Here is a 12001-nt window from a genome sequence, read left to right as displayed (position 1 = left end):
AGCAAAAACCTTCTGTTTCAAATTTAGATCTTGAACTGATCCTCAATAGCCTCTTATTCCAAGCGTGTGCTCCATTGCCACTCAGACATTTGTCAGAACCATGCATAATCAGTTTAGTCCAAACAAAGTGTTACATGACAGCACTCACTTAGGGTCCACTTTGGGTGAGGCACAAATGTCAGATTGTAAATAGATTTTAGATATATAACCTGAATATACAATGGAGCAAGCATTTCAAAGCAGAATTTGGTTTAAATCTTTTTATTCACTATTAGTAGAAGATGATATACAAACACAGTTTGGTCATCCTCTGTGAACTGCAACCTATGCCCTCAAAACAATGATCATTTGCTGCATCAAAATCCCACATTTATAAAACACAGTTGCTTCCATGGGACCAAGTGTCATACTATGATGCACAAAAAATATTGAATGTACCACAAAGTAGGCTGAAAAGAAAGCCATATAAAATGTATTTAATTTATCACAAAGGAGGTTGAAAAGAAAGTGTAGACAATGTGTAATAACACTATGGAATGATGTTTTCGCCAACTGCTACCCATCTCATGAAATTTCCTTGGCTCCTATAAGCACCCAAAGGAATTTCAGGGTCAGTGACGCTAGTTCACTACCTTGCTATTACTCACTGTTAGCAGGCAAAATTTCTGGCTAACATCTGCTAGAAAGAACATGTAGCACTTTTACAGAGTGCCACCCTCCGCCTCACCGGGAAAGCAAATGATAACTCAATGCCCTTTGCTACAAATGCATCTGTCACATCTAACAAAGACCTGCTCCTGGCTAAAGTATCAGGAGTCAAAACTGTGAATAGCAGGAACCGACGGTCCCCAAGTATCCTTTTTTTTTTTTCTTCAGGTTGAGCTTTCGAAGCCTGTTGTATATATTTTGTGGGCTTACAGCCCACCCACTGCTTTTCATTTGTTTGTTTCAGTGTCCTTTAAAAATCCCTGCTTGTTAGTGGTCAATTCTTCCTCTTTGTCCCTCATTTTTGTCTTTTGATTTTATAAGTATGGCGCCCCAAAGCTGGTAATCAGCACCACAAGGACCTCGGTATGTAAAGCCTCTGCCATGTGCATTTGTTTTTTACTATATATATTCTCAGCAAAGCACTAACCATTGCAATGCGAATTGTCACGCAAAACAGGACAGAGCTAAGATTTAAAGTTGGCTTTGTGGCTCGAGTTTGTGTGGCATTGTCTTTACTGTTTCCATGTTGAGAGTTGCTTGGAGTAGCCGCTCAGAGGACACACCGATCCAAACATTTGTTTCTCTTCTTATTGGCATATTTTTAGATACAAAGAGAAAAAAGGGAGCACACTGCCTCACACTCAAGCAAAAATTTAGCCCCAATGCATCATGGTAAATGCAGTCACTTCGTTTTGTGCTGAAAAAGTAATTTCAAGCAACCCCACAGACTTGGCTGCTCTCTGCTGATGACGGGCTAAACCCAGAAACACGTGTCCAGAGATACACAGCACTTGCTGCACCCACTAAGGTGAAAGACTTTTGATTACTTTTTCAACACAAAACGAAGTGACTGCATTTACCATGATGCATTGGGGCTAACTTTTTGCTGGAGTGTGAGGCAGTGTGCTCCCTTTTTTCTTTTTGTCCATATTTTTAGATACCTTGAAGAATATAACAAAAGCCAGACTTTTCAGATCTCGAGCGCACAACTCTCCCCGCATCACTTCTTGCACCGCCCCTGTCCTAACATCACTACTTGTTTTTACTATCAGGGTCCTCTTCTGTAATGGCTTTCGGATTCTGCCGACTTTGGCTTCTTTCATTTTTCTCTTGCCACCTGCAGTGGGTCTGTTGCTCTCTGAAGCCGGGATGAAATGCCTTCCTGTATGGCCACTAAAGTACATAGTTCAGGTGGGCTGATGACTCTTGCCTACTGTATGCCCTACTCTGCAGGAATGGCACTATATGGCCAGCACACACACATGAACAGAACTGCTTCTCGGTGCTCCGGTAGACCCAAGTCACTAAAACAAGAAGGCTCACTTAAGCAATGATGATTCAAACCGGCGCACAGGTCCTGGGTCCAAAAAACATAATTTACCTATACATCTCTGTCTGCTCTAATTTTATATAATTCCACCTCGAGAACCGAACATCTATTGCAACAACCTGTTAGTTTCCCTCAGCGGCTTGGGCTGGGGAGCAAGACGCAGTCAGTTCTTTTTACACCCTCCAGTGCTACTGTAACAAACCAATACTGGATATTTCTGCTTTTAGGCCCGTTTTTGGGGAAATGCTTTCACTATGTGTTAATGTCAGAACGTGTTCATACTTTCAAGCTTCCTGAAATGTTATAGCAATACGATATTTGGCCCAAAGGTGTGAAATTCCCTTTCTGTTCACATTCATTATATCTTTAGGCATGTGGTGAAAGACTGACTGTATGATTAACATTTGCTGTCAAGCTGCTCCACTGTCTCTATTTTGTGCCTAAAGGTGGGTCACTCAGCAGTGTGCACTTTGTTTAAAAAAAAAAAAAAAAAAAAAAAAAGAATAAAAATTAACCACACTTAGTTTGATGCTGCCACAATCAGCAGAGAACAGGAAAGTGGACAGGCTGCAGGGGCACAGCGGAGTAGATCTCTCAAACTTCCTACATCCCTAATTCTTTTTCTCAAGGCCTTACTAATTGTGGAAACTACAATGCCCAGGTGTACATTGTAATAGATTTATGCCCCAGTCTCATTGCAAATATATTTTGAAACCGTTTCAACTTCAAGCAAGCTGGCTATCATTATTTGTTCTGTGATAATGTTGTTAAGTGAAACAGCCCTGCCAGAGGCCGCTTTCCAGTCTCTTCTCTAGCCCGATGAAGCCAGCGCAGGGAATTTAAATGGATATTCTCAGATGAGCAGTGGGGCAAAGACAGACAGTCGAGTGTAAGACCTCTGCAAAGTGAAAGGTGCAGGTTACAGGGGCAGGAAAAACCTGACTGCAGTCCTTTAGTGCCACTTGAAATTTGGCAATCAGTGTGTTTTATGCAGTTTTGTCGACCAAACAAATCTCCCAAGATGTGAGTTGTTCAATTTGCTATTGGCCTCAGTTCAATTAGCCCTAAACAAAAATGCTCCAGCATCACTTTATCTGCTTAACTTGACTGCTGCTTCACAAACCGAAGTCTGCCTATAGCCTTCCTTTGCTCCTACTTAATCCCTTGGACTCTAATTATCCATCTGTCAAGTTTTCTCTCCACAGCCTTGCATTAACAATAACCAATGTCTTTTTTTTTTTTTTTTTAATCGGTGCGCAAAAGTTACCTTCTCTGCATGTGATTCATGAATCATCATTCAATTCTGCAGCAGCCTCTCGATCCTTGACTGCACATTCAACTGCTTGGCTAGAAAAAGTCCTCTTTCCAAGGCTTCTTCTTTGACATGTTTGTTTTCCACAAGAGCTTAACAGTTAGCTCCACAAACCCGCAAGTAGACCACATGATATGAACAACCAGCACCAGTCATGCCTCTATGGCTTGATTGTATCCAGTGCCTCCCATTCGTTCTCTGTCCTATTGGAGTCCTAGCTCTTTCTCCACCGGTAAAATCTACTACCTGTTATTTCTCTGGAGTCCATGAATAAAATGTTGCAGCTCCAATCATGTTCCAGCTCACAAAGCTTGAATCATCTGTGGTACCACACAGTATTCTTGTGTTACCAGAACCAATGTTGGATGCCTGTGACAGTTTGGTCATTGTGGTTCCTTGACTTCCATGTATGACGTGCACCCCTGCGTATAGGACGGGGTACGAAGGCAGCTCTACATCTGTTGGCGTTCCCTTCAGAACAAGGTCACTGTTTCAGCCCCTTAGACCGCTCTAACAGCCACAGGCGTTCCCAAGGGCACTGGCAGGAGAAGGAACTGTGGTCACTGAGAAGCACCCAACACTTGTGACCATCTTGGCATCAGCTGTCCCCACCCCTAAGAGCAGAAACAAGGGAGTAAAGAATGTGTGGTGGTGCGCTTTAGCTCAAGAAGGCTTTGAGGGCAGTGTGATGTAAGAAGCATTCCAAAATAGACCCGGGCATTCCAATTATGTGTGCCTAAACGTAATGTGTTCGAGGCATGTGTAGCCTTACATACGCATGCTTTGCATACTCCTGCCATCTAGTGTTGGGTCCAGATGTGTGCAAATTGTTTTCCTTCGAATAAGTCTTTCAAGTCACGCGGTAGAGTGACTTCTCCTATTGGTGATTGTGCACATGGGCATCAACTCCATTGTTAGTTTCTTTCTGCCGTCGGGTTCCGGACCTGTGTACCTGCGCTCCAGTTCAGCACCATCATAGCGCTCTTTTTGGTTTGTGCAATAGATCAAGTTTTTCACTCTGTGTATTGTATATCTTTTCGCTCGAGTCGGTTCGCTTGGACTTTGGCCTCTTTGGGGGGTTATCTTCAGCTCCATCAATTTCTCCAAAAAATACATAGCTGGTGATGGAACAAACTCCTTTCCATGACGTATCCACAGACAGATTTACAACCTGTCTGAAGCCTGTGTTTGTCTCCAGAACACAGAGAAGAGGGCTGCAAGGCCTGGCGCTCCCTCTGATCTAAGAAAACTCGTTGAGACCACTAGCCACGTCTGCTCAAAACATCCAGGAGGAGCATCAGGAGATTCGGTCATGAAGAAGTCTAAGAACACCCACAGCCATTGGGGGAAGAGGAGGAGGCATTCTCCACTGAGGGCAGTTCTGACTCCGACCCCTGGGTCAACCTAGAAATTCTGGCTCTGCAAACCATGTGTACCCCCTGTCCCTCAACACTGCACCGATCATCCCAAAAAACACTTTGGCCCCTCTGGAAAAAGACAAAAGACCTCGGTCCACCACTGCCTTCTGGCCATGGTTAGCACCGAGTAGCTTGATCAGATGCCCCACTCTCCGGCTAGGCACCAAAACACAAACCAAAGAGTTTGGCCTCAAGTACTTTTGTGCCCACCCGATCCTCTGTACCAAGCCGATCATCAACGCCGTCCACCGCTTCAACGCAGAGTGGCTCTTCGTTACCAAAACTGGGTCGTGCCCAAAATCTTCTAAGCCAACCTCATCGATAGGTTCAGGCAAACCAGTGGAGCACATTTTCCGTAGACTCCAAGAAACAACTGGATGTCAAACAAAAGACAATTCACATCCAGCCTCACACCGGCCGGATCCTTGAAACACTCTCGACACCCACTCCTACTCCAAAGAGACCACTTTCTTTCCAGGAGGCTCTGGACTCACCAATGCCAACAAAACACCAGAAGAAAGCAGACAAAGCCACCAGACCATTGCCTCCTCCAACACCCTCACCACCTCCTCCAATAGTACCAGCCTCACATTCTCAACCACATTCTCCAGAAAACCCATTAGAAATTTAACCTAAAGGGTCTCCACATTATGACAACTGGGGAGGGTGGGGCACAAGGCACTTTTGAAACACCACCATATAGTGACTGCTGGGACAATTATGACGATGATTCTCCAGAGGACACAAACCCAGATCCCCGCCCGTCCCTCCCTTCCTGATGATCAGGAGTTTATAGGCAGTGTGGCAGTGTATCATGACGTACAGCTCCATGAAGAGCCTTTAGAAGAGAATTTCCCCCACTCACTGGGCTACACACTATCCCTATGCTTAAAGGCATGCTTAGACACACTGAGGACATTTTTAAAGATCCTGATACGGCTAGAGATATCGTCCCAGGAGTAGATAAAAAAGTATAGGGCCTCACCGTCTGATTACCATATGTCTCAGGGGCCAGTTACCACCAAAATCACTTGTCATTACCACTGCATGCAAGCACTCAATTCCCAAACTAGCAGAGATGCCTAGCTGCCTGACAAGAAGAGTAAGCTTAATGATGCTGCAGAGATGAGTGGTGCAGCGCAATCCAACAATCATTGGCGAATTGCCAATTCAGTGGGCCAACTTGCCTGTTATGATCGTTCTTACTGGGATGAAATAGAGATTCTACTCTAACATCTCCCAGAGAAGCACAAGTAACGAGGACAACAACTTGCCTCGGAAAGGAAGCTTATTTTTAACACCTCAATTTGGTGTGCCTTAAACTCTGCTGACATTGCAGCTAGAGTCATCAATAACAGCATCTTACACAGACGTCATGCGTGGCTTCGTATTTCTGGTTTTAAACCAGAGCTGCAGTAGAGTGTCCTAAATATGCCTTTCGACAAAGAACATCTTTTTGGTCTCCAAGTAGACCAAACACTAGAAAAATAAAGGCTACAGAGACAGGGAAGGCAATGGGGGCCATCCACACACCAACCACCCATGACTCCTTTCGATGCCCCAAATACCGTGGTGGTTGCAAAGCAACCTTTTCTGACACCTACTTCCTATCAATGCAATCCAGGTCAAACTACCTCCCACAAAAATTATTTCTTTGGCTCCTTCAGAGGTAATAATGCCAAAGGCAGAGATAAGGGTGCTTTCCCACATGGGTCAACACCCACTGCTAAACAGTGACACCCCCCCCATCACTTCTGGCCATATAACACCTTTCGGGGGTCACCTATAAGATTTCCCACCCACATGGCAAGCAGTTACATCAGACCAGTGGTTGTTGGACATTATCCAACACCTCCCAACATTCTGCCTCACACTCACAGGCTGTCAACGAGACATCCGGTATTGCTCAAACAGTATGTGCCAGCTCTTCTTCTCAAAGGAGCTACAGAATCCATCCCTCTATGTCATAATGGTTCAGGGGTAAACATTCTATACTTCCTAATACCAAAAAGGACGGATCGCTGCGGTGAATTTTAGACCTCAGGCCCCTAAACAAGTACCTCCGGTCAGAGCACTTCCACATGGTTACCTTGCAAGACATGAAGCCACCTCTCCAACACAGTGACTTTACGGTTACACTAGACCTAAAGGATGCCTGTTTTCACATACTAATATACCCAGCACATCGCAAATATCTCAGGTTTGTAGTGGGCAGCAAACATTATCAGTTCAAAGTCCTACCTTTCGGGGCAACTACTGCACCTCGGGTATTCACCAAATGCCTAGTGGTGGTAGCAGCCCATCTACGCAGAAAAAAAGTGCATGTTCAGGCTTATCAAAGCCAGCACTCATGAACAGTTTCAACAACACACTCCGGTTACAATAGATCTGCTCCAATGCTTAGGGTTCTCCAACAATATCACAAAATCTCACCTTCAACCTCTGCGGTTTCACCCAGACCTTGGGCCTATTCTAAACAGACAAATAGGATTAGCCTATCCCAATTGTGCAAGAATCAAGAGTTTCCAAACATTGTTTCAGACAAATCAACAACTCGCAGTGAGGAGACTCGTGCATCTCCCAGGGATGATGGCCTCCTGTGTTGCCGTAGTACCCCTTGCATTGGTTACTCCAAAGCCTAGTAGGACAGTGGTCTCAGTTACAGGGTCAGTTAGAAGATCTAGTGATGATAGACCGCCACACATAACTCCCTGCAGTGGTGGAATACCAACAACTTATTACGAGGGCAGCTTTTCCTCAGCCCTGTTCCCCACCTCACTGTCACAAAGGAAGCATCACTCATGGGATGGGGTGCACACTTGCAGGATCTCACATTACATGGTCTCAAGGACACCAAACACCAGGGTCCCCACATCAGCTATCTAGAGCTTCAAGCTATTCACCTAGCATTGAAAGCATTCCTACCTCACCTAATTGGCAACGTTGTCCTAGTCCGGACAAACAATGACAACCATGCATTATCTACAAAAAAAGGGTGGACCCATTCTCTACAATTATCTCACTTATCTCAGATAATTTGGAGATGTGCTTTGCATCACATCATTCAACTGTTAGGGCAGTACCTTCCAGTAACAGACGACTTTGCAGACGTCCTCCGCAGGATGCAGCAACATGTCCACAAGTGAGAACTCCACCCCTAAGTCGTCCTTCTATAATTTCTTGGGGGACGGGGTTCCCTCTTAGCAACTGTAGAAAACGCCAAATGCCCAAATTTCGCAGCCAGGTTCCCACACCCACCATCTAAGTGCAACACACTGTAGATTAATTTGTCAGGAATATTTGCCTATGCTTTTCCCACTCTCCTTCCATTTCCAGCTCGAAAGCTCAGGCAGACATTGCTCACTCTAGTACTAGTGGCTCCGACATGTGAACCAGGGCTGACGGGCCCAATATTACTGGACCTTTCTGTAGTCCCCCACAAGGAGATTCCCAACAGGCCGGACCTTGGCACTCAGAACCATGGAGAAATGAGGCACCCAGATCCCAAGGCTCTCAACCTGGCGATTTGACTTCTGAGGTCATAGAATTTGGTTACCTGAATCTACCACCTGAATTTATGGCTATTCTCAGGGAAGCTTGTAGTCATGCCACACAGCTAAATGGAAGAGGTTTGTTTGTTATTGTCATTCAAAAGAAATTGATCCTTTTAATTTCACTGTACAAAACACGGTCTTTTACCTGCTTCATTTACAACTCTCTGGGCTAGCATTCACCTCCATATGGGTACATCTCACTGCATTAGCTGTCTATCTACAAAATAAGCAACACATGTCTCTATTCAAAATACCAGTCATTAAAGCCTTCATGGAGGGGCCTGAGAGTAGTTCGACCACGGGTTCCAGCTGCACCTTCATGGAATCTTATCATTGTTCTTACACAACTCATGGGCTCTCCGTTCAAGCCCCTGCATACCGGTCTCCTTCAATATCTTTATTGGAAAGTGTCATTTTTAATAGTTATTACCTCACTTAAACGCGTTAGTAGGCTTTAGGCGTATACCTTGGAACAAACTTTCTTCCATCTCCGAGACAGGGTGGTCCAATGCACCAAACCTACATTTCTACCAAAAGTTTTTTCTGACTTTCACCTCAATCAGTCGAGTTACAGTTTTTTCTCTCAACCAGAATTGATTGTGGAGAGTGCTCTCCACACATTAGATGTCAAAAGAGCCCTTATGTTCTACAAAACAATTTTTTTTTAGAGACATTAAACCACTATTTGTTACTTTTTCACCACCTCAAAGGAAAGCCTATATCCAAATCAGGTGTTGCCAGATGGATAGCTAAGTGCATTCAAACATGTTTCGCTGAAGCCAAATTAACTCTTACCTGCAGCTCCTAGAGCACACTGTACTAGAAAGAAATGAGCGTCCTTGGCTTCCCTAGGAAACATTCCAATAGCTGACATATACAAAGTAGCTACATGATCTACACAACTTACTTTCACAAAACATTACTGTGTGGGTGTTCTAGCACACCAACACGCTAATGTAGATCAGGCAGTGCTACGTACACTTTCAAAAGCCCTTTTATAATACAGAAAGTGTTTTTCAAGTCATAAAAGGACTTTTGTACATGGTCATACGCCATTCTGTGGCATTAACCCCTGTGTTTTTGTAAATTGCAGCGTTTGCAACCTCAAAATGGTTTTGTGCATCTGGTCCCCTAGTTCTCTAACTTAGTTCTAAAAAAAAATCTTATAAGAACCCACATAGTGATTGCTACTAAAGGAGCATTCAGCAAGTGTTGAAAATGACCTAATTTCCATTAAAAGCCAGTACTGAGATCTGTGGGCTTCCAAAATCCTTGATCACTGAAAAGCTTACAAATTTCAATCACCTGCTCTCATCTTATATCACACTTCTCTACCCATCATCATATGTCCTGTCTCCATCAATCTATCCTCCATTCCCACTCTGACTCATCCCAAATCCATTCTACTACTTTCATCTCCTAAATAACTCTGCCTAAGCTATTCCCTCCACTTCCACATCTAACCCACCAAACCTCACTTTACTACCATGATCTCCCAAACAACCCTACTATATTCTCCCTCATTATTCTCACCCTGCTACTATGATCTCCCTAACCACTTCCACAGACTCTTCCCTCCTCCATCCTACCTTTACTCATCCCAAGCCTAAATCCTTTTACCATAAACTCCCAATTAACACTTCTGGATTCTTTCCTCCTCCACCCCCCCCCCCCCCCCCCCCCCCCCCCCCCATTACTCCAGTCAATCTAACTAACAAACTCTCATATCCACAGCTCAAATGCACTCATAATAATACTAAAACTGTACTCCTATTTCCCGATACTAATCCGCCACTAATTCTTGTTGGGTTCCGGAGTAGCGTGCTACTTGCCAAAAAGCGCTTTGACGCCTCGTCAGGGGTAGTAAGCTCTATATAAATACTATTACAATATAATACATGTACTCCCACAGAGCACAGTAAGTGATGGGACATCGTTGAAATGGCACTAGTTTGAAGAAGGCACATCTGTCGTTACAAAACCTCTGAGAATCAGTGACAAAAGTAGGGTTAAAACCTGCTATGGTAACAATTAAGAGCTGAAAACCTTCTAAATTCGCCACATATGCCTAAATACTCTCAGTCCAGGTAGATATCAGAGAAACATAGATTTTGGGTGTTTTTGGGCTGTAAAAGAAAAAGCTCCTTTGGATCGCTTGTAGAAGTGTAGCACATGCCTGATACAAAACTTGCTAGCAAGTATCAAAATAAGCAGAAGACGGAATGCCAAATAAACAGACCAGAGCTTTGATCCCTTTTCAGTTAGACCCCGCAATGCTTAAATTATTTTTGCAGTGCTACAAGTTATACGCTTAGATAGGCCCAAGGCTCTTCTTGTGGGTAGAATGCATTAAGACCATCCGAGTCTAAATACAGTTTTCTCAAGTAAAATGGCAGACTTGGTGGGATAGCAAAATGGCAATGCATTTCAAAATGTGTAAACGTGCAATAACATTAAGGCTTTATTGGGTTTTAACTAGATATAAAATGAGATTGTCAGCAGTGGCTCACTAATAGCAGTGTCAGGACTGCACCACTGCCCCCATTTCCTGCTTCCTTTCTCTTTTTAAAGTTGTATTTCGGGCAGTGTGCCTATCAGGCCATCACTAGTCTCTGATCCTTGCTCTGCACTATGGTCAGGCAGAGACATGTCAGTTCGCACAGACACATGCTCTAGCACACGTGCCACATTGCAGCATTTTCTTGGATTGTCTAATATCAGCCCAGGGTCTTTTGCGACCAGAGATGCTGTAGGATGGGGAGTTGGCAGAAAGACAGGTAAACACAGTAATCACACTAGCAGACGTAGCGATGAACGGGTGTTTTATTCAGGTAGACACAACTTCAGCGTAAAGCCCTTCGCCAACCAACGACCTCTTCTCACTTCCTCAACCGTTGGCCCGCTTCACCTTCTACGCCGTTCTCCCCCCGCATTCCACACAGCGTTCTCCCACAACATTCCCACTCGTGCCAAGAACACCCTTCTACGTCGCTAGGATACCATACCACCTTCCCCATATCAATTTTCACACTAAGACATAACACAACTAAATATAACTCTACATGGTCTTAAACATATTATTTATGCAATATGTTATGTTAGGACTATGTAGAGTAATATGTATGCAATATATTACTTTACATAGTCCTTAAACCACAACGGCCTTGTTACATTTTTTTTTTTTGCAGAGTCTCCACTGGATCTCGCAATTTAGGAACGCATGCAATAGTATGAGTGTCTTGAGCAACAACCTTCGGTGAGATGGTTTGAGTGTCTTGAGCAACTGCACTGGGTCCAAAACACTTGGCCACCCTATTCATGTTCCATATCTGGTGGTCGTCCGTTTTCACAGCATTCTCAAACAGTTTTATGACCTTTAAAATGAACCTTGAACTTGGATGGTTTTCCTTCCTTTCTTGGAGATCTAATGTTGACGTAATCCCCTTCATGCAGCGCAATTTTCTTTTTCCAGCCTTTCACGCGTCATATCTCAATTTACTTTTATTTTTAACTTCTCTTTCTCTCTCCCTCCAACCTTCAATGTTATCTACCTGATCATCAATCTCTTTCCGTTTCTCCATTACCCACATGGGTTCAATCTCGCTGCATGGTGCCCTACCTTTGAACAGTTGGAAAGGAGTCACCCCTGTGGTGGAATGTGGTGTTAATCGATATTCAC

General features: G+C 44.0%; 1 protein-coding gene across 1 annotated transcript in view; it reads left to right on the top strand.

The window, feature by feature from the left end:
* The window catches only part of CCDC43 (coiled-coil domain containing 43), a 71036-nt gene that overhangs the window by 37538 nt on the left and 21497 nt on the right, over positions 1-12001 (top strand). The gene's annotated exons all lie outside the window — the stretch shown is intronic.

Source organism: Pleurodeles waltl, chromosome 6 (genome assembly GCF_031143425.1).
Source record: "Pleurodeles waltl isolate 20211129_DDA chromosome 6, aPleWal1.hap1.20221129, whole genome shotgun sequence".
Lineage (NCBI taxonomy): Eukaryota > Metazoa > Chordata > Amphibia > Caudata > Salamandridae > Pleurodeles > Pleurodeles waltl.
Note: the sequence above shows the minus strand (reverse complement) of the source record. Positions and strands in the feature narration are given on the sequence as shown.